The sequence below is a fragment of the Puma concolor genome, chromosome E3 (assembly GCF_028749965.1).
Source record: "Puma concolor isolate L17-30 chromosome E3, mPumCon1.1.hap2, whole genome shotgun sequence".
NCBI classification, from domain to species: Eukaryota; Metazoa; Chordata; class Mammalia; order Carnivora; family Felidae; genus Puma; species Puma concolor.
The window spans coordinates 20,784,343-20,807,726 of NC_141682.1; the positions used below are offsets into that span (position 1 = coordinate 20,784,343).

The 23,384-nt window shown below is 46.9% G+C and overlaps 1 long non-coding RNA gene across 1 annotated transcript; it reads right to left on the minus strand.

Annotated features, from left to right (window-relative positions):
- Positions 1 to 478: 478 nt before the first annotated feature.
- LOC147573039 (uncharacterized) lies at positions 479 to 4,808 on the minus strand. Its single transcript, XR_015245410.1, has 3 exons — positions 4,362 to 4,808; positions 3,686 to 3,758; positions 479 to 568 (listed from the first exon to the last, which is right to left on the minus strand). It is a non-coding gene; the product is annotated as an uncharacterized LOC147573039 (long non-coding RNA).
- Between the last annotated feature and the right edge of the window lie 18,576 nt (positions 4,809 to 23,384).

The following is a 23,384-nucleotide window of genomic DNA, read 5'->3' on the forward strand; positions in this document are numbered from 1 at the left end:
GTGGCACTTTATGCCAGACCCTGTTGTAGCCCAATATACCTACATACTAATTCCGGAAGCTCTAGGACTTAGGTGCTATTAGTCCCTTTTTTATTTTTTTTTTATTTTTTTATTTTTTTAAAAAAAATTTTTTTTTTTCAACGTTTATTTATTTTGGGGACAGAGAGAGACAGAGCATGAACGGGGGAGGGGCAGAGAGAGAGGGAGACACAGAATCGGAAACAGGCTCCAGGCTCTGAGCCATCAGCCCAGAGCCCGACGCGGGGCTCGAACTCACGGACCGTGAGATCGTGACCTGGCTGAAGTCGGACGCTTAACCAACTGCGCCACCCAGGCGCCCCATTAGTCCCTTTTTTAAAACAGGAGCAGAGAAGGTCAGTAACTTGCTCAAGATCTCGTAACTCGTCAGTGCTGAGCGTGCATGCCCTTTCTCGGAAGAGGGAACCATCTCCCAGGAGCCCAACAGACATTACGTACCCACTTTGTTGGTTGCAATGGTTATGATCTGTCATCTGGGAGGAATGTACATGGGGCTGAAGAACAATAGACTCCTTACTTCGCTGATTTCCTGGGGGGGTGGGGAGGGGGAGGGAAAAGTCCTGAATTACCCTGGTCTTGGGGTGTCTTCATCCAGGCCACCACCAACCCAGCTGTCGGAGTTCACAAAGTTGAATCAATCTCTCTCTCCCCCCCCCCCCCCCCAATCAAGAATCCCTCTGTAGCTCCCCATTGCTGAAGGGTTAAACCAGAGTTTCTCAATCTCAGCTCTATTGACATTTTGAACAGGATAGCCCCCTGCCGTGGGCGGCTGTCCTGTGCATTGTAGAATATTTAGTGGCATGTTTGGCCTCTACTCACTAGATGCCAGAAACATCCTCCCAGCTGTGACCATCATCATGTCTCCATATGTTGCCAAATGCCCCCTTGTTGGGGGAGGGGGAATCACGTGGCCCCCACTTTAGAACCCCGGGGTTAAAGGAAACAGGCTTCCCACCTATAGAAAGCGATTTGACCACAGGTCTTAGAAGACCCTCCCAGCAGACAGTGGGCTCCCCAAAGGGTAGGGTCCCAGCCTTACTCCTTGTTTCTAGTCCCTTGAGGTTGATCTGTAGCTCGTAGCAATGACGACTCAAGAAATAGTGCTCAGTTCAGACGTAACCAGACTGTGGTCGGGGATGAAACTGTGCAAACAGAGAGCATGGGGAGTACTGAGGAGGGGGGGTGGGCTCTGGAAGAGGTCCTAAGGACATCTCTGAAGAGGAGAGGCCTGCAGTTGGAAGCAGAGGAGCCTTCTGGCGGAGGCAGAAGGGAAGACGGGCATCTGAGGCACAAAAGGCAGCGTGGGGCGTTCAAGTCCACCCCGGGGAGTGCCGCGGTGGGGTGAGCCGTGCGGCTCAGCAGCTGTTACAAAAAGATCTTGAACACGAGGATTGGGTGACGTGGAGCCTCGAAGAATTCCAAACCAAGGCATGAGAGGCCCAGCCTTGGCTTTTAGAATAACCTCTGTCTGTGGCAGCTGTGTGGATGGAGACACAGCTGGGGACCAGCTGGGACAATAATCCAAGTGAGAGCAGGGGCCCAGTGGAGGGGAGAGCAGGAGGCAGAGTCCTCCTATTTCCTTGTGCGTAAATTCTGATCCTTTCCAAGCGTGTAAAGGCAGATGTAAAATTTCCAGCCCCTAATAAGAGGTTAGTAATAGAACTTTCTTCCCCGTCAGCTCTGCACCGCGGTTTACGCAGTTTCTGGGCTAGCTGTGCATTTCCTCCTTTCCTCAGGCTGGGAAAGCATCTTCTTCCATAAGGACCTGATGCCTCCTCACTGGAGAATTCTTGAGCCCGAGACAGAGGCTCCCTCCTCAACAGGCTGAGGGCATGTTACAATTCGTTTGTTTTCTCTGTTAGACAGTGAGCATTTTGAGGCTATGACTTTTGTCTTGCCCATTAATTCCTGGAACCAGTATTGAATGGGCACCTGCTACGTGCCAGGCACTGGGATACGGCTGTGAACACCTGTCTTGTATCCCGAGCACCCACAGAGGGCCCGGTGACTGAGTGAGTGAGTGAGTGAGTGAGAATGTATGGAGAGTGGGGCAGGAGAGGAAGGCTGAGGCCTGGAGAGGTTCTGTGAGTTACCTGTGACTGTCTGGCAGGAAGTGGCCGAGGAGGAGCTGAAGCCCCAGACAATGAAAGAACATGGAAACCAGGGCTTGGCACACAGTGGGGCTCCATTCCGGGTGCTCTCCTGTGAGGTTTTCTGTTTTCCCAGAGCTGCCCCCACCTTCAGCAGGACCAGGCATGGCTTTGCCTCTTCAGCTGGTTGATCAAAGACGTAGGAACTATGCGCATGTTTGTGGGGGATGTGAGTGGCTTGTCTCCCACACACACTTGTCCCCATGCTGCAAAGTAACGGCCTGCTTTCCCTCTGGGGATCTGCCCACCCTCAACTCTCCACGCACATGCATGCACAGGACTCGATGCCCAGCCTAGGATGGGAACGTGTGGTCCAGACCTCTGTCATTCAGTGGACCTGGTGCCACGGGCCTCAAGGCCACCGAGCTTGGTCAGGGGGCAAGCATGTGACCCGAATGCCCTCCGCGCGTGTCCAATCGGGCTGAGCTTCAAGGCTATGGTGGGCCTCTGGGACAAGAGCACGTACACCCTTTGGCAACTGGACGCGAGTGCGGAAGGTGCGGATTTTCACTTCGTTGCCTTTGGGTGCCATCAAATAACCACCAGGTGAGGTCCTTTCTATCAATGGAAACCCACAGAAGGAAGTCAAGAGACGGAGAAAGAGAGAGTGAAATTACATCCCGATGTTCGGTGTTTTTGTCTGAGCTCCCGGATCCAGCCAGGTCGGAAGCCAGCAAGATCTCCCCCTACCTACATTTTGGTTATTTTCTCAAGCCAGTCTATTGGATTTACAGTCTTAACTCTTGTGGTGCTTTACTGGCTGCTCAGCCTGTAGCAGGGAAATCTTGGTACTGGTTAGTCTCCGGTGGGAGGAAGTAGGAACGCAGCATGGAAAAGCTGTCGACAGGGTGACCTCCCCCCTCCAACATTGTGGCTGTTTTGCAAGAGGAAGGCATCAGAACACCAGACCCTTGAACAAGGGACAAGCCAATGTATGTGCTGCATTCCCAGAGTATATTTCCTAAACGGGGTGGCCTCCTGGTTCCAGACTTTCTTTTTGGGTCTTCTCGCAGACTCTGGCACAATCAGTGCTTCCTGTCCTTGGTGACGTCCTTCACTCCTCCTTGAGTGCTGTCCCTGTCTTTAGCTCAACTTACTTCTGGCTGGTTCTCCTACCTCCTCCTTGTCTCAGGACACTCAGAGATGCCTCTGGAAATGTCACTCCTCCTGACTGGACTCAGCCCTGTAGCTCTCATTTCTTGGAAATTCACCATGTGCCCAGTGCCATGTAATCAACTGAGGCCCAGAGAGGTTGGGTAACTTGCCCCAGGTCTCACAGCTAGTGAGTGGGGAAAGCGAACTATACCCTGTACCTCCCCTACTCCACAGCCCGTGCCTTTAACCACTCTGGGATTCTATCCAGAGGCTGTACTTATGGGCTTCCTTGCCTCGAGGGCAGGACCCAGACCAAAATGAACTAATGTCCTAACCTGAGACCTGTTTTTCCCACCATAGTAGATGCTGTCAATGCCCCGCCCCTAACCCCTAGCACTTACCAGTCCAGCTTCTGGATGCAAGTACCAGTGACTCGACCCAAGGACATTCTCTGGCCACAGGAGACAGCTTAGCCTGTGCAGAGGGCGAGGAGAAGTGTCGGAGACTTAGGGCCCATGGAGGCAAGTCGCAGCCAATGGTGATTGGAATTGGCAGGTAAATCGCCCAGTTTCTTGCATCCCAGGTCATTTGTCAGGGACAACTTGAAGGCATGCTCTGTGGTGTCCCAGAGGCTCCAGAGAGACGGAGCTTGGTCCCCCAGCATTAACCAGCTCACTAACACTCCTGCATGGGCTCCCTTCCCTCCCCCATCACTTCCCCTCCCTCTCACAGTCTTTTCTGGGATCCCTTCACAGATACATTGTGTTCCAGTCCTTGTCTCAGAGACTTCTGGGGCTACCTAACCTAAGTCAGCCACCTTCTGTAGCATCCTTGATAGTCCTCCGGTGAGCCACCCTCCCTGAACCTCAGTCCATATAAATTAGGTAGGATTGACTCCACCCCAGCTCAAAAGCTGGCAGGTGACTCGGGAGGGGCCAATCAGAACTCTGTGGTCCCTTAGCCTTAGTGATTTGGTAAGAGACTGGGCATGTGACTCATTGGAGCCAGAGAGACTCTGAGATTCTTCTGGAGCTGCTAAAATAGAGAGTTCACCTGTGCTGTCCACAGGTGTCTCACCTGTGCCACCTGGAGGATGTGGGGCTGGAGCCCTGGCAGCCATCTTGCGTGAAACCAGCTTACTGCATCTGAATATACAAAGACAGAACATGTGTTGTAGGCAGTTGCAATGATGGTCTCTCTTAACCCTCCCTAGACACCCTCCCTGACGTGTAACTCACCGGTGCCTCTGACTTGGACTCCAAGCTCCACCATGTGACTCGTTCTGGCCAATAGGATGTTAGCAGATGTGATGGGGGGGGGGGGTGCGGAAGCGTGGTTTGCTTCCAAGATTGGATTTATTTGTATTTCTGCCCTTGCCACGAGGATGCCTCAAGGCTGGGCCCACGCACAGGATAAGAGATAATGTGGAGTAGAGTTGCTTCATTTGTCAAGCCGTGACCAGTCTAGATCGGCCAACAGCCAGCCATGCCCAGACATGAAGAGCCCAGCCAACGCCAGCAGAGTCACCTGGCCAACCATTGTCCCACGGGCAGCATTACTATAGCAGTATGTATCTGATGCAATTCTCAGTTAAATTAGCAAGTTGAAGCCATACAGAAAAGCTTAAAAAACTGAGTGAAAATCACCTCAAATCTCAGAGGTGGCCCCTGGTGACATTTTGGTGACCATCTCTCTGGTCCACGTGACGCACACCATGCACACCTCCATGCACAACCACGGCCACAGAATTAATATAACTTTGGCAAGACCGGGGAGGGTCCTGGGGCAAAAGGCCGCAAAGAGAAGGCTATGACGTCATCTTCTAATGAAGGTTGTTGCCTCAGGACATCTGGGAGGCAATAATGATGATGAAAGGATTAGCATTGGGCATGCAGAGAGGAAAATTGAAAGGCTGAGGTCTCAGGGCGATTGAAGGAGGTTTTAAAAACATGATGGTTAAGAAATCAGAGATACACAGGGGGAAAAAAAAAAGCAGGAATGGGAAGATTGTTGGGAAAGAATCAGGCTGGTTTATTTAAAACTCTGTTGCCCCAGGGGCGCCTGGGCGGCTCAGTCAGTTAAGCATCCAACTTTGGCTCAAGCCATGATCTCATGGTTCATGGGTTCGAGCCCTGCTGACAGCTCAGATCCTGGAGTCTGCTTCAGATTCTGTGTCTCCCTCTCTCTCTGCCCCTCCCCTGCTTGTGCTCTGTCTCTCTGTCTCTCAAAAATAAATAAATGTTTAAAAAAAAAAACCCAAAAACCTCTGTTGCCCCAAACTCTGTGGTTTATTCATTCATTAATTCAATGAACATTTATTGATGCCTATTATGTGTCATCACATCCTAGTTGCTAAGGATTGCGAAGGTGAATGAGCCATGCCCCCAGTCCCCAGGGAGCTTGTGGTCAGCTGAAGGAAAGAGTGACCTGATAATTAGGGTTCAGCATGATGCCAGTTCTGAGAGGGGAAAGCATGCAAATGGAGAAAATTTTCTAGAGAAGGGCCAACCAAGCTGGCATCTGATGGATGAATGGGAGTTCTCCAGTTTGAGGATGAGTGGGACGAGATGGGGAGAGTGACCCAAGGGGAACAAAATTTGCAGAAGTTTGAAAGTGAGACCAGTCACTGGGGTAATTGATATGAGGTCCGGGAAGCAAGGGGGTAGGGAGAGTGACAAGACAGGGAGAAAAGAAACAGTTCTAATCCAGGAGAACAGTAGCTTTTAAATCTTTTTGATTGCCCCATGGTAAGATATGCATATTCTATTTTGGCCCTGTATAATCATACATGCGTGTGTGTGTGTGTGTGCACGCATGTGTGTGTATCTGAAGCAAAGGTCAGAAAAGCAATATTTCACCCTGCAGCATGCTATTCATTCTGATATTTTCTACTTTGTTCTATTTCGTTTTAAAATGTTGGCCAGGGGTGAAATAAGCTGACCACAAAATAACCCACATCGTATGATTTCATTCCTATAAAATTCTGTTAACAGGCAAAACTAATCTACAGTGGTATAAATGAGATCAGGGGTTGTGTGGGGGTGCAGTCTGGGTGGCAGCAAGATTAACTGCAAAGAAGTGAAAGAGAACTTTCTCAAGAGATGGAAAATTTCTATATCTCGACTGGGGTGGTGGTTACATGGGCACATGCATTTGTCAAAAACAAATACATAAAAATAAACGCATGCGAGAGAACTTTCTTGGGTGGTGTTGCTGTGCTATATCTTGATAAAGGATTTGCATTGCACAGGTGAACGCATTTGTCAAAACTCACCAAACGGCACACTTAAGATCTGTGCCCTTCATTGTATGTAAATTTTACATCAAAAAAGAAGACAAACTGTGGACAAACACTGACCTGTAGTTGGTGAGGTAGGTGCACGCTGAAGGATTAGGAGGAAGTATTGTGGTGTCGGCAGCAAATCATTTTGAAATGGGGAGAGCCGTGTGCAGATGGACAGATAGGTGATGAACGTACAGTAAAATGCTAATGCATGTCACTCAGGGAAAAAAGACTAGCCTTTTTCGTTCCTGATGCTGGAATAACTGGACATCCACCTGCAAAAGGATGAAGCTGGATCCCTACCTCACATCATATCCAAACATTAATTCAAAATGGATCAAGGACCTAAACACAAGAGATACATTATAAAACTCTTAAGCGAAGACATAGGGTGTGCATCTTCCAGACCTTGGGTTAGGCAACGGTTTCTTAGCTATGACACAAAAAAGTACAATCAACAAGAGAACAAAAAAAAAAAAAAAAAAAAACAAGGAAACTTGATATCGTCAAATTGCAAAGCTTCTGTGGTTTGGAGGATGCCACCAAGGAGGTGGAAAGACAATCCACAGAATCAAAGAACACTTTTGCCAACCCTGTATCTGATAAAAGGCTTGTCTCTAGAATGTGTCAGCAACAATTGCACCTCAGTAATAACAATACGGGTGACTCAATTTTGAAATGTTAAAAGATCTGAACAGACAGTTGTCCAAAAAAGATACACAAGTGGCCAACACGCACAGGAAAAAAAAATACTCAACTTCATCAGGGAGATGCAAATCAAAACCACCATGAGGTACCACTTGGAACCCACCAGGAGGACTATTATCAAAAAGAAAGACAAGAGTGAGCGTTGGTGAGGACGCAGAGAAATTGCAGTTCCGTATGCAGCTGGTAGAGACGTCAGAGAGTACAGCTACTTTGGAAAACAGGCTGGCAGTTTATGACCCAGAAATTCCACTCCTGGGCATATAAGCAAGAGGAGTTAAAACTTGGGTCCATATGAAAACTTGCACGCAAATGTTCATAGCAGCTTTATGTGTAATAGCCAAAGGGGCAGAAACGATCCAGATGTTCATCAGCTGACGGCGGATAAATAAAACGTGGCATGGATGAACCTTAAAAACATGATGCTAAGTGAAAGAAGTCAGTTGCAAAGGATCCCGTGTTGTGTGTTCTATGAGTAGGAAATGCCCACAGTAAGCAAATTCAGAGTGATAGAAAGCAGATTAGCGTTGCTAGGGCTGGAGGTGGGAAGGGTGGAGTAGGAGGCTGAGGGTTGAGGGGTGCAGGATTTCTCTGGGAAGATGAAGGTGTTCTAAAATTGATTGTGGTGAAGGTTGCACAAGTCTGTGAGCATACCAAAGCAATCGAGTTGCACACCTTTAATGAACGAATTGTAGGATTTGCATACCTCATCTCAATAAAGCTGTTCAAAAATGTCAACATAGGGCCCCCTGGGTGGCTCAGTCAGTTAAGCATCTGACTCTTGATTTTGGCTCAGGCCGTGATCTCACGGTTTGTGAGTTAGAGCCTCACATCGGGCTCTGGGCTGACATCATGGAGCCTGCTTGGGATTCTGTCTCCCTCTCTCTCTCTGCCCCTTCCCTGCTCTCTCTCTCTCTCTTTCTCAAAATAAATAAAAATAAACTTACAGGCTCCTGGGTGGCTCGGTCGGTTAAGCGTCCGACTTCAGCTCAGGTCATGAGCTCACGGTTCGTGAGTTTGAGCCTCACATTGGGCTCTGTGTTGACAGCTTAGAGCCTGGAGCCTGCTTCAAATTCTGTGTCTCCCTCTCTCTCTGCTCCCCCCCCGCTCATGCTCTCTCTCTCAAAAATAAATATAAACATTAAAAAAAATAAACTTAAAAAATGTTAACATAGATATAAAAGAAACATTTGATAAGTTGCCCTTAACCCAAATGAAATACTTTTGCTCTTCAAAAGACACTACCAAGAAAATAAAAAGATCTGCCACAGAATGGTAGAAAATATGTGCAAATTATATACCTAAGAAAGGACTCGCATCCATAGTATATAAAGAACTCTCCAAACTCGATAAGAAAACAACTAAACATTTTTAAATGGGCAAAAGGCTTGAACAGGCATTTCACCAATAAATATAAACATATGGCAAATAAGCACATGAAAGGATGTTCAATGTCAGCAGTCATTTGGGAATTAGAAATTAAAACCACAATGAGACAGCACAACACACATTAGAATGGCTCACATTTTTTCAGTGTACTGACACTACCGAGTGATTGCGAGAGCGGAAACAACTGGAATTCTCATACATTGCTGGTGGGGAGGCCAAATGACAGTCATTTAGAAAATAGTTCGGCAGTTTCTTATAAGGTAAAACATGTTTTACCATATGACCTACTGTCCTACTCCTAGGTATTTACTCTAGAGAAACGAAATGTCTTCATTTCTGTCTGCAGGGGTGCCTGGGTGGCTCAGGTGGTTAAGCGTCTGACTCTTGACTTTGGCTCAGGTCACGATCTCGTGGTTCACGGGTTCGAGCCCCGTGTTGGGCTCTGCATTGACAGAGCAGAGCCTGCCTGGGATTCTCTCTCCCTCTCTCCCTGCCCCTCCGCTGTTCGCTTGCTTATTCTCTAAATACATACATACATACATACATACGTAGAAAAATCTGTCTGCAGATGTTTACAGTGACCTGATTTGTAATCACCAAAAAATAGAAACAACCCAAATGTGCCTCAGCTGGTGGTGAATGGATACATAAACTTGGGTACATCCATACGAGGGAACACTGCTGAGCAGCCAAAAGGAACAATCCTCTGATGCACACAACACTACAGAAAAATCTCCAATGGGTTGTGTGTTATGAAAGAAGCCATACTCAAAATGCTGCATACTGTATGACTCTCTTTCCATGACAAGCTATAGGGAGAGAATAGATCAGGGGTTGCCAGGAGCTGGGGGTGGAAAGAAGGGTCACTGCCAAGGGGCAGGTGAGAATTTTGTGGATTAAAGGAACAATTCTGGAAAAAATAGTTTCAAACAGAGAGGGAGGGAACCTATAAGAGACTCTTAAATACAGAGAACAAACTGAGGGTTGATGGGGGGGGGGGTGTGGGGAGAGGGGAAAATGGGTGATGGGCATTGAGGAGGGCACTTGTTGGGATGAGCACTGGGTGTTGTATGTAAGCGATGAGTCATGGGAATCTACCCCCGAAGCCAAGAGCACACTGTATACACTGCATGTTAGCTAACTTGACAATAAATTATATTTAAAAAAAATAAACAGGCACAAAAACAGACACTCAGATCAATGGACCAGAATAGAGAACCCAGAAATGGACCCACAAATGTATGGCCAACTAATCTTTGACAAAGCAGGAAAGAACCCAGAAATGGACCCACAAACAATCCTAAAATTTGTATGGAACCAGAAAAGACCCCGAATAGCCAAAGCAATCTTGAAAAAGAAAACCAAAGCAGGAGGCATCCCAATCCCAGACTTCAAGCTATATTACAAAGCTGTAATCATCAAGACAGTATGGCACTGACACAAGAACAGACACTCACATCAATGGAACGGAATAGAGAACCCAGAAATGGACCCGCAAACGTATGGCCAACTAATCTTTGACCAAGCAGGAAAGAATACCCAATGGAATAAAGACAGTTTCTTCAGCAAGCGGTGCTGGGAAAACTGGACGGCGACATGTGGAAGAGTGAACCTGGACCACTTTCTTACACCAGACACAAAAGTAAACTCAACATGGATGAAAGACCTCAATGTACGACAGGACGCCATCAAACTCCTCGAGGAGAAAGCAGGCAAAAACCTCTTTGACCTCAGATGCAGCAACTTCTTACTCAATACGTCTCCGGAGGCAAGGGAAACAAAAGCAAAAATGAACTATTGGGACCTCATCAAGATAAAAATCTTCTGCACAGCCAAGGAAACACTCAGCAAAAATAAAAGGCAACCGACAGAATGGGAGAAGATGTTTGCAAACGATATATCAGATAAAGGATTAGTATCCAACACCTATAAAGAACTTATCAAACTCTTATCAAACCAAAAGACAATCCAGTGAAGAAATGGGCAAAAGACATGACTAGACACTTCTCCAAAGAAGACATCCGGATGGTCAACCGACACATGAAAAAATGCTCAACGTCACTCGTCATCAGGGAAATACAAATCAAAACCACAATGAGATACCACCTCACACCTGTCAGAATGGCTCACATTAACAACTCAGGCAACAAGGGATGTTGGCGAGGATGCGGAGAAAGAGGAACTCTTTTGCATTGCTGGTGGGAATGCAAGCTGGTGCAGCCACTCTGGAAAACAGTATGGAGGTTCCTCAAAAAACTAAAAATAGAACTACCCTACCACCCAGCAATGGCGCTACTAGGCGTTTATCCACGGGATACAGGTGTGCTGTTTCGAAGGGACACATGCACTCCCATGTTTATAGCAGCACTATCAACAATAGCCAAAGTATGGAAAGAGCCCAAATGTCCATCGGTGGATGAATGGATAAAGAAGATGTGATACAATGATCTACACAATGGAGTATTACTCAGCAATCAAAAAGAATGAAATCTTGCCATTTGCAACTACATGGATGGAACTGGAGGGTGTTATGCTAAGTGAAATTATTCAGTCAGAGAAATATAAATATCATATGGTTTCACTCATATGAGGAATTTTAGATACAAAGCAGATGAACATAAGGGAAGGGAAGCAAAAATAATATAAAAATAAGGAGAGGACAAAACATAAGAGACTTTTAAATACGGAAAACAAACTGAGGGTTGCTGGAGGGGTTGTGGGAGGGGGGATGGGCTAAATGGGGACAGGGCATTAAGGAAAACACTTGTTGGGATGAACACTGAGTGTTATACTTTGGGGATGAATCTCTGGAATCTACTCCTGAAGTCATTATTGCACTACATGCTAACTCACTTGGATGCAAATTAAAAAATAAAGAAAAAAAGAATAAATACATAAATACATAAATAAATAAATTAATTTAAAAAAGGAACAATTCTGTATCATGCCTGGGGCGGTGGCCGTTCCACTATATTTGCCAAAACTCATAGAACTGTACTCTAAAACAGGTGAATCTCGCTGTATGTAAATTATACCTTCATCTCAAAAAAAAACCTAAAAATATGGATTAATGGTAGACTCTGGATGATGGGAATGCGGGTGTGTACTGTACAATTCTTACAACTCTTTGGCACGTTTGACCATGCTCCTAACCAGCTATTTGGCGAAAAACATCAAAAAGATGTTAGGCGGTTGATGAAAATAAAGAAATGTACGCATGACAAAAACAACCTAACAAGCGATTAGTTAAATAAATAAAATCAGTCAGTCATTTCACCCTTCAAATCTTAAATAATAATAAATAATAAATACAATCATTAAAGCATTATAGGTCACGGCCCACTACATTGATTTTGTAAGCCATTGATGGGCCATGACCTTCAGTTTGGAAGACACTGCTTTAGACCTGGTTAAGGTGCTTGAACTTGAACCTGAGAGAGGCTGGGGAGATTGAGGTCCCCAGACGTGGGTTGAGCTGGGCAGACTCCCCACTCTTGGACCAGGAGTAGTTGGGGGTCCTGAGGAATAGCTGGGGAACGTGTCCAGCTCAGAGAGAAATCACTGCCTGGTGTCCCCGGGGAAGCTAGACCAGGAAAAGGATTCCGTGTCTTGCATCACGGGGTCAGCTCGGGGTGACCGCCGAGGGCAGTCAGCATCCCAAAAGTGGTCACCTGTGTGGATAAAAACGGAAGCTCTCCTCAACCACCTGGACTGGATCCAAATTGGATTTTCTCACGACTGTAGATAGAAGAGGGCTCTCCCCTTATGACCAAGAGAATAGCTTTGTCACCAGCCTCGTCACCGGGCACACAGGGGCAGGCTTAGTTTAGTTTATTGGTAAAACCCCATTTCCTGCATCCAAGACCATTGCAGTCAGGGAAAAAAATTTATCCCTTTTGTATTTGATATATATATTGGAGTTACATTCAAGTTCAACTTTCGTAAAGGGGTTCATGAATATGAAAATAGTCTTGCTATTTGAACGCGCAAGTTTGGAAACCTCTTAATCAGACTCATTTGAAGAGCTTTATCTACCGATGGTCTTGAAGCTTAAGATAATTCCCTGAGGTCTTTACCGAGCCCCATCTCCTGACCTCTGTGCCATTTGCCCCAAATGCTCAGTTCTGAAGGAGAATGAGGTCTTTATATTTCTTTGCCTTTGCGTAGAGCCTGTCTCTCTCTTGTCCCCCTGGTGAACTCCTATCCATCCTTCAGGACCCTGCTTAAGCCGCACCTCGTCAGTGGAGACTTACCTGGATTCTTTCTCCTTAGGACAGCAGCCGTGATTCCTTTTTCTGCATTTCCACCTGTCTGCATGCAGCTGTAAAGTCAGACTGGCTTTCTCTCTGGATGCAGGAAACGCCATGGGAATTTGTTGTTCCGGATAAAAGTAAGCCTGATGCCAAGCCCTCATGCTCCAGAGTATAATGAATGGTTCTCAGTAGCTGCTGGAGCCTCTCCCCGCTTCCAGGGTGACACAAAGGGTGGAGGTGTCATATGTAGTGCAAATGATTACGGAGAGTCCTCTGGGCTGTAATCTGCAAGAGGCACCACGGAGGGGCCATTGTCTGATTCTGCCTGCCCCTGGGTGTCCTCACTGCTCCTTCCCAGCTTGGGCCCCCCCTCCTCACCTCATGCAGTCCCAATGGGGTCCTGTCACCTCTCTGTGAGCCGCAAGGCAGCACAGCGTTGTCACGCAACCCCAAAACGCTCCCACCCACTCCCCACCCCGAGTTTGGAGAACTCTCCCCCTCCCGAGGCTCCCTGCTTCTGCTCGTCTCCCCACCACACCCTTCCAATATTTCTGTTCTATTCCTCCCTGGGAGGTTTCATTGGCAACACAGTGTGGCCTGGCTTGCCCAAGGAAGGGGGGAAAGGAACACTGATGCCAGACAATTTCTTACTAACTCACACCCTGTTGTACGTGAATTAACACTGACCTCACCACATTACAGTGATACATTTCCCAGCCTGGACCTTCCCCTGAACTGTGAGTCTTTGGAAGTCAAGTACTATCTCATTGACTTTGGCCTCTAAAAGGCCAACGGTGGGCTTTCTAATTGTGATGATGGCAAGCTTTGCAAACGTCTCTGAGGCTTAATGTCCTTGCCTATATAATAGGGGCAACAATAATATCAATCTCATACTAGTGTGGTTGGCATGAACCAAAGTAATGCGTGTTGGTCCCTTACAACAGTGCCTGACATGTAGTTGTAGCTCAATTAAAATTAGCTGCCATGATTACTTTTCATTCTCATTCTTGTTACTTGCAGTGGCTGTGTGGTTGCCTACCCAACAGTCATCCCCAGCTCCTTTCTGCCACTACGGAGAGTAAAAACTTGCCAGCTGGGCAGGGGCATGTGACCCAATCTTGGGCAACAGGACTGGAATGGAAGTGTGCAAGAGGCTTCTGGGAAAGAGTTTCCTCTCTCATAAAGACAGGGAAACATGGACAGAGGTGATGCTTGGAGCTGTGGCAGCCATCTTGTGACCGCGAGGGCAGAGCTAAACAGAAAAGTCGACATGTTGAAGATGTCAGAGCAGAAAAATAGAAGAGTTAGGGGTCTTTAGCACATTATTGCTGCCCCAGCCCTGGAACCTCCTACCTTAGAACACTCTGGCAAGGTAGATCTGAAAGGTCCTCATTATAAAGGCCACTTTTAGACGGGTATTCCAGTATGAGCAGCTGAAGCTGTTCCATGGCACACATAATTACAGAAACGTATGCTCAGTGACTGTTGAAAGGAAGTGATGGTGTCGGGATGGAAGTCCTGGACTTCGGAGGTCCGGGTAAGTGGGTTTTTGCTGAACATCTTCTACTGTCCAGCCCCCACTGCCCATCCCGGATCACATTAGCACAACAGCTGGCTGCCACTGAGGTCATAGCTGGGTAGTGCTTCTTGGCCCACTAGTATATGTGTTGGCCTTACGGGCAGTTCTGCAGTGTGTTCATAGGAAAGCCAGTAAACACACAGCAAATAAAAATACCGAAGGGAGGGAGAAAGGAATCGCTCACAAGTGAATAATCCAAATTCCTCGGGCTTTGTGTTTGCTCAGTCTTGGCACACGGCCTTTTCGTGTAACCTGGGGCATCTGGTCCCCTAATCTGAGTTGGAACATTGGGTCAGTCTGCTGTTGGCCAGCCGAGAAACACTTAGCTACTGCGTTTCTAACTCACTCGTGGTATGTTGTTCGTTCCCTTGCCTCGGAGACTCTGTCTCTCTGTTGCTGAGAAAAGGAGGGGCGGGGCTTATGCTTCTCTTGTTTCTGGTTAATTTTGTGGCTAGAGAAAATTTCGTGGGAAAGACAAAGGCACAACACAGTTTTACCACAACAACTACCGGTCCCATGGTGATGCAGGATGTTGTAGGAATCACCAGTGTGCACCTTGTACAAGTTCACATGCTACTTAACACAACACTTCTCAGTTTGGCGGTCAAAGCCAAGCTCGTGGTAGGATAATACATCTTCAGGACGTGGCTGGTCTCCTGTGACCAAGAAATATCACTTTTCTGCTCCCTTGAGCTCCTGGGTTCGCTCATGTCCTCACACTGCTGTGCGTAGGGGAGGAAAATCTTTTTCCTTCTTCGCTTCCAGATTCTTTGGCCGGGCCCAATAACTACATTGACATAAGACAGGAGAGAAACAAGTTTAATTTCATACGCATGGGGGGCTCGTAAAAATCTAAGACTCAAAGAAGTGGCCAGAGGAGGCAGCTTTTTGTAATTTTCAGGCGACGAAACAATACGTTTGGGAAGAATTAATGACACAAAGCAGTTTGGGCTCGGGGCAGAAAAGGAGTGAGATAACAAGGGTGGTTTCCACGGCCTTCTCGGCCCTGAGTTGCCACATCTCTGCCGATAAGGATACCTTCTGCCTTCCACATACAGGGAGGCCACTCTCCACACGGGGCAAGTTAGTCCTGCTTTCAGAGGGACACAGGAGAGTCCGAGTGTCCCTCTGAGACTGGCGGTTTCTTAAGTAGTTTGAATTCAAACTAATCGATATGCCCAAGTGTCATGTTTCGGGACGGGGCCTGCACTGAACCCCATCGTGGATATAGGACTATGTTTCGTCTGCACACGACCCGCACTTTCCAGGGTCAGCAATGAGGTTTCACTAAACACGAAGCCTGGCTTTTTCAGACTCTCCTTAAGGTTTCCTCCACCTCTGCAGCCACGCATTCTTTTTTCCCGCAGTTCTGTCCTGATTCTCTAATTACCTTCTAACCTCCTCTACGTGGAATCACACATCATACCCTCCTCTTTTTCCTCTGGCGCTCTCCTTCTTGTTCAGCCCATTAATTTTTTTTTTAGATATTTTTTTAAAGCTTATTTATGCTGAGAGAGAGAGAGAGGGCAAGAGAGTGGGGGGAGGAACAGAAAGAGGGAGAGAGAGAGTCCCAAGCAGTCTCCACCCTGTGAGCCCAGAGCCTGACGTGGGGCTGGAACCCACAAACCGCGAGATCATGACCTGAGCTGAAACCAAGAAGTTTAACTTATAAATTAGTTAACCGTAAAAGGTTAACAACACAATTGCTAGTAAAATAGAACAATTATAACAATGCACTGTAACAAAAGTTATATGAATGGGTCTCTCTCTCTCTTAAAGTGTCTTATTATCCTGTCTTTGTGAGAATGGGAGATGGTAAAATGTGTCGGTGATGAGATGAAGTGAGGGGCGTGATTAGGCACTGTGACGTAGTGCGAGGTTACTATTGACCTTCTGATGATACTGGGAGGATTGCCTGCTTCTGGACTGTGTTTGACCGCGGGGAACCAAAACCACGGGTAAGGGGGCACCGCTCTCCAGCTCCAGGCTCATAACCATTCATCTGGCCCTATCCATCCTCCCACGCCTTCTGGGCCTTTCCCCCTAGCTATCTCTAAGATCTCTCTGACCCCAAAAGCCCAAGACCAAAGTCATTATCTTTCTGCAACCTCACTTCTCTGTGTTCTCAGACTCGGTTAATGCCGTCACCATTCAATGAAGCAAGCTGGAAACAGTGTCTTCACCTTTGACTTCCCTCTCTCTGTCTCTGTCTCTGTCTCTCTTTCTCTCTCCCCTTGTCTCTCATGAAAGACAAACATGAGCCGCCACGATCTGTCTACTCTACTTGGGTCTCCGTCTTCACACCTGACCTGTTTCCCTTTCCCCGTTGCCTCCGCCCTGGTCCGGGCCCTAACTCCTTCTCGCATGACCTAAAGTGACATCCTTCCCTGCTTTGTGTTGCTGGTGGCAGTCTCCGTATATCGCCTCCCCAGTACCATTGTACCCCTTCCTCCCCCCAACTTCATCCAGCCTGGAATGGCCCCCACACCTAGAGAAGGAATCATGAGCAATCCCACTGCCCCTGAACAGATTCTCACCTTCCCCAGCTCGCTTGCAGGGAGGGGCGGCAACGTGATTCCACCCTGGCCAGTAAGACATACGGGGCAAATCTGGAAAGAGACCCACGAAGAGAAAGACCTCCATGCCCCTCCCCCACTACCATCATTTTCCTTTGTGTTCTAGCAGCTTAAGCTCTGTAGGCTGGCAGAAACCCTTTAGATGCTACAACGCAGCCCCCAACGTCTCTCTCCTCCAACATTGCCCACTTCCCTACTGCCCACCTCACGCTGGAGCTTGGCGGTAGAATGCTTAGGCCCGGGGACATCCTTTGTGGAGGCTGGTCTGCAGAGATGGGGTGCAAGTCAAGCCTGTCCCCCAGCAGTCATGGTCTTGTGCAGCCCTCTCTTGCTCTGAATCTGCACTGGTGCTGGGAAAAAGCTTAAGTCCCAGATCCTAGCAAAGGACCTGATGCCCAGCCAGCCTGCACCAAGACGACCTACCAGATTCCGGCTTTGTGCTCCCGGCTGCCCTAGTAAGCAATCCAACCTGGCCGAGACCCCAGGCTTCGAGGTGCCAGTTAACCACAGGGGAGGCCACGTGGAGGACAGCTGCTGAGAATCTCAGTCAACACAGAAGACCACGGCCTCACATTCGTGATAGAGCTTGAACTGTCCCCACCAGCCCCCACCCCCTTGTGTCCACGTGGAGCACAGACACGCCGGGTCAGCTGGGGTGGAAAAGCAACTGCAAATCACTTCTTCTGGTCACACTCAACTCATTTTCTCTTTCTGGTGGAGGACTGCCCCTCTCCTGCATCCACGCTTTGTTTGCATTGCCCTCGGCCTGGACTGTCTTTCCTCCCCATCCAACGTGTCCCTTCCTTCAAGCTTCATCTTGAAGGCCACCTCTTCTAGAAAACCTCCATTACGTCAAGCCCTAGAATCGCTGGGCCATTGGCCCGCCAGCGTTCACCTCCCTTTCTGTTGCGACGGCTCACCAGTGTTATTGGGATGCATGATGCCTCCTTTTTGGTGGGAACCGTCCATCAACTTGTCCACTTACCTGTGTCCTGGGTGGAACATAACACCTGCCTAGGCCAGTCGGCTGCGCTCTCCCTCCAGGGCAAATCCTGAGATGGGTGACGGGAAAAACTGTAAGTGGGTGACGGCCTGACCCCGTCTCCTGCTGGCCAGGCCTCCCAGGCTGCTCTGATCCCTGGTCAGTTTAAGAGCTGATTCTCGAGACCTGGAGCTTACCAATTATTCCATTTGTCCCCTTAGGTTTCCTGGCTGCCTGCAGTTAGGGCAGACCATGTGACTAGTTCTGACTGATGACAATAGAGTAGAAATGACACATGTCACTTTCAGGCTGAGGCAGTAAAAAGCCCCTGGGCCAAACTCTAGTCTCCAGAGACCCCTGCGTGGTCACCGAGGAGGCTTCACGTTTAGGGCATGTGGCTACAAGATCGGGGAGCCTCTGTGCGTCTGAGTCCCCGGGCGAGTGCCGAGGAGAGCTGTCCTGTCGCTCACGGGGTATATGGCACACCCTAGAAACAACAAGTGGGGGATGTTCGTTACAGCACCATAACCTTGACTCTCTCGAATAATAAACATATGCCCAACATCCTTCCAAGAAACTTTTTTATTTATACACATGTATTTTTGCTTAAGTTATTCAGAGTTATCCAGATCTGCAATTATTTTTCTGTTGTTCCCAAAGGAATTCATAATTTTCAAATCAGAAAAAAATAAAATAAAAGTGCCCCAGGAAGCTATTGAACCAATGAAGAACCACAGAGAAGAGGAAATCCTCTGCTTTTTGCCCATTTTATTATTTTTTAAGTTTTTGAAAAATGTATTCGTTTTTGGCACCTAAAATAGCTCAACTGGTAAATTCTAAGAGCATTTAGCAGTTTCTTCTTTAACTGTATTACTAACATGTATCTTTTTTTTTTTTTTTATCAGCTATTTTTTTAATCAACCTGACTCTAAGGACTAGCACGAACCTTTGCATCTTACCACACTGCTGGACACCTTCCAAGCCTCTTGATCACTCATTAGGACGAACATAAAAATTAAATGAAAATGAAAATTTTGGTGAGTCAGCTAGGTGCTTTCTTTTCAACCTTGGTTTCCAACACCATTTGCCAGCGAGGTTTTTTTCTGTTTTGTTTTTTTCTTTTGGTGACAAAAGGTACTTTTATTATAACACAGGGACAGGACCCATGGGCAGAAAGAGCTGCGCTGGCTTTGTGGGGAGTAACTGATTATATACTTTTTAGTTACGGAGGGTCTAAGTGCATTTTATTTTATTTATTTATATTTTTGCAGGCGAATTTTAAATTTTTTCTTAACATTTATTTATTTTTGAGAGAGACAGAGACAGAGACAGAGCATGAGCATGAGCAGGGGTAGGGGCAGAGAGAGAGAGAGAGGGAGACACAGAATCCGAAGCAGGCTCCAGGCTCCAAGCTGTCAGCATGGAGCCCGACGCGGGGCTCGAACTCACGCACCGTGAGATCATGACCTGAGCTGAAGTCGGACACTTAACCGACTGAGCCACCCAGGCACCCCAATTTTTGTAAGTGAATTTTGATTAAGAGATTTGAAAATACGATTATCTCTCTATTTTATGATGATAGTACTATACATATATTTCATATGATATCTCTATATATCATATATATCATTTCATGCCATATCATATATGTCATATAAATCTCTACATATCATATTACATATATAATCTCATAACTGTTTGTCATAACTTCAAAAAAACCTTTATGAGGGGCGCCTGGGTGGCTCAGTCGGTTAAGCGTCCGACTTCAGCTCAGGTCACGATCTCGCGGTCCGTGAGTTCGAGCCCCGCGTCGGGCTCTGGGCTGATGGCTCAGAGCCTGGAGCCTGCTTTCGATTCTGTGTCTCCCTCTCTCTCTGCCCCTTCCCCGTTCATGCTCTGTCTCTCTCTGCCTCAAAAAATAAATAAACGTTAAAAAAAATTAAAAAAAAAAAACCTTTATGAAATGCCAAAGAGTAAAATACTTTTGAAACATCGGAACAACAACACTATTCACTGAGCTCACTTCATGATAGACACTTTATGTACGGCTTTTAGTGTCTCCACCCCCCCATCCCCAATCCTGATGTTTAAGGTCATATTGTAGGCAAAAGGGAGATGCAAAGATCTACAACTGTTTTCCGGTTGTTCCCAAAGGAATTCATAATTTTCAAATCAGAAAAAAAAAAGATAAAAGTTCCCCCAGGAAGCTGTTGAACCAATGAAGAACCACAGAGAAGAGGAAATCGTCTGCTTTTTGTCCGTTTTAGTATTTTTTAAGTTTTTAAAAAATGTATTTATTTTGAGAGAGAGCGCACGCGCGAGCGTGAGCAGGGTAGGGGTGGAGAGAGAGAGTCCCAGTCAGGTTCCACACTGCCAGCTCAGAGTCTGATGCGGGGCTCGAACTCACAAACCCGTGAGATCATGACCTGAGCTGAAATCAAGAGTCGGGGGCTTAAGGGACTGAGCCACCCAGGCGACCCTGCTTTTGCTTATTTCTTTTAAAAGAAATGTGTGTGACGCGAAAACAATTTGCAACCTGCTGCCAATGAGAGAGAGAGAGAGAGAGAATATTTTTGTTGGAGTAAGCTTTAAGAGCGTGGGACCTGGGATGGGTGAATAAATGCAAGTGTGTTTGAACTCAGCACTCCTCAAACTTACGCAAGCTGTGGACCTTGCTGAAACACCAATTCTGCTCCAGTAGGTTGGGGCAGCCCCTCAGACTCATCTCGGTCTGTCAAGTTCCCCTGTGGTGCCCATGCTGTTGGCTCACGGACCACCCTCGGAGGAGCCGGTGCGGGGATGCCCCTGTGCGAGGCAGATGGTCCCTACAGTCCGAGAGCCCTTAAAAGGCCCATTTGGGACCACCCTGGATCTGGGGTTTTGATCAGCTTGCCCCGAATTCACCCTTTGCTCTGCTTTCTTTGTGAGTCGGTGAGATCACTAAGACCTTGCACCTCATGTGGAAACCCCTTCTCCCGTAGCCTCACCATCTCTTTAGAAAGGACTGGAGCATGGGGCGCCTGGGTGGCTCCGTCGGTTGGGCATCCGACTTCAGCTCAGGTCATGATGTCGCGGGTTCGTGAGTTCGAGCCCTGCCATCGGGCTCACTGCTGTCAGCCGGTCAGCACAGAGCCCATCTCACATCCTCTGTCCCCCTCTGTGCGCTCTCCCAAAAATAAATAAATTAAAAGAAAACAAAACGAAAGAAAAGAGTTAAGAAGGAGGAAACAGGCCGAGCAGAGTCCCAAAATAAATGTACAATAAGTGTAAGAAATTCTACATACTAAAACACGCACACTTTATGCATATTTAGCTTTATCTATTTATTTATGGCCACTTTTCCAACAGGACTGGACGTTTGTTTGCTCAGGCTGAAGGGCGTTAAGAGAAGGCCGTTCTAAGAAGAGATGAGCACTGCTGGTGGTTTGACATGGGGAAGGAAGTGGAAATAATGAAAAGCTCTGGCTTTTTTCTTTTAATTTTTTTAAAATGTTTTTTATTTATTTTTGAGACAGAGAGAGACAGAGCACGAGCAGGGGAGGGGCAGAGAGAGAGGGAGACACAGAATCGGAAGCGGGCTCCAGGCTCTGAGCTGTCAGCACAGAGTCTGACGTGGGGCTTGAACTCACAGACCGCGAGATCATGACCTGACCTGAAGTCGGACGCTTAACTGTCTGAGCTGCCCAGGCGCCCCTGGCTTTTCATTTCTAATAATTAACAAGCAACGTCAGTCTTGGGATATTTCACGGAAAAGCAAAAAAGCCCGAGATGTAGTAATTGTCCTCAGAGACGTCCTGTACTCATCAAGAAAAGTCATTGCTTACAGGAGCAGATAAGTCTATATTTTAGAACCACTAATACAGAAAATAGAAAAAGGTTTTAGCATGCCTGTGCTTGAAGGGATAATCTAGTTCTAGGGAAAATTCGCTCGCATGAAACAATTCTCAGAACGCTGTATATACATGGCTTTAACTATCTCCTAATTGTACATAGGATCAGTCTTATTAAACCCCCCTCCAAATCTTTATGATCACAGACTCCATTTATTTTGGAAACTGTGTTTCTTTTTTAATTTTTTTATGTTTATTTATTTTTGACAGAGAGCGCGAGCATGAGTGGGGGAGGGGCAGAGAGAGAGGGAGACACAGAATCCGAAGCAGGCTCCAGGATCTGAGCACAGAGCCTGACATGGGGCTTGAACTCACAAACTGTGAGATCATAACCTGAGCCGAGGTCGGACGCTCAACCGACTGAGCCACCCAGGCGCCCCGAAATACAGTATTTCTTATGATTGTAAAATAAAAAAATGCTTTTGGAAAGAAGTTGAAAACTATAAGGAAGCAACAAGAAAAAAAAAAAATTTACCTATAATCCTCCCAGTCCGGGATAGTCACTGATAAAATTTTGGTATATAGTCTTCTAGTTTTCTCTCTCTCTTACAATATTCTGCATTATGGCTTTCTTTTTTCTGACCTCAACCATGCTTTGAAAACATGACTTTTCAGTTATGTAATATTCTGCAGAATTTTTATTTATTCCAACCATTCCTCTCTTTATAAAGCTATTTGGAGTCATTCAAATTGTTGCCATTCTTCCTGATAAAATTAAGGCTCTGATGCATTTTTTTTGGTTTTGTCCATTAACCTTTGGGTGCATGTCTGATAATTCCCTCAGACGGATTCCCAGAAGTGGAATTACAAGGTCAACGAACATGATGTGTGCGTGCTGTCGAGGAGCGTGGCCAAATTGCCCTTTAGAAAGACTGAGCGGTCTACACTGCCTTGGGGAGCGGGGATATTTCTCAACCCTGTGTCTGAGTCTTCCTAGACTTTAAACAGGAATTGATTTTACAATTGACACTTGGGGCCTGCCACCATCCCTCCAAGAGGAAGGATGAGTAGAGGGAGATCACTTTCCCATTCTGCCCCACTGGCTCGGACCCATCACCGCCACCGGGTCCAACCTAAAATGTGATGAATCCAAAAAACACGTGAGTATGTAGGTGTGAAAGAGGACCATCAAAGGAAAGTGGAAAGGGTCCGACCAGGACTCCGCTGAAACCTCATCTTGCCCCTCACCCTTTCCACTGATGGCCGTGTACTTCTAGAAAAACCAAAAATACGATTTTTGTCCTTGTGTTCACACTTCCTATCAGAAATTGTCTTTATTTTTATTTTTTAAATATTTATTTATTTATTTATTTTGAGAGAGAGAGAGAGAGAGAGAATGAGCAGGGAAGAGACAGAGAGAGAAAGGGAGAGTGAGGGAATCCCAAGCAGGCTCCGCGTTATCAGCACAAAACCTGGCACGGGGCTCGAACTCACAAACTGTGA